Here is a 331-nt window from a genome sequence, read left to right as displayed (position 1 = left end):
CATTATGCAATCGCCATGGCCATATAGCAATGATTTTCATCTTTCCTGACTATCGTGTAGTTACCGCCAGCTGATCCTCTCGAAGAACCAACAAAGGGGCAGAAGAAAGAGACGAGGAAGGAACAGCAAAAGAGGGGAGAGGAGAGGGACGAGGAGAAAGACGGGAAGGAGGTGGACGAGGAGGCGGAGAAAGGAGGGAAGAGAGATGAGGAGATAAGCGAGAAGGAGATGGAGGAGGAGGAAGACGAAGGGGTGAAAGGGAAAGAGAAACGGGAAGAGAGGAAAGCCGAGGAGATTGAGGGAGGAGAACTGAAGGATGATGCTGGTGAAG

The sequence above is a fragment of the Penaeus monodon genome, chromosome 21, assembly GCF_015228065.2.
Source record: "Penaeus monodon isolate SGIC_2016 chromosome 21, NSTDA_Pmon_1, whole genome shotgun sequence".
Lineage (NCBI taxonomy): Eukaryota > Metazoa > Arthropoda > Malacostraca > Decapoda > Penaeidae > Penaeus > Penaeus monodon.
This window is presented reverse-complemented; position numbering follows the sequence as displayed.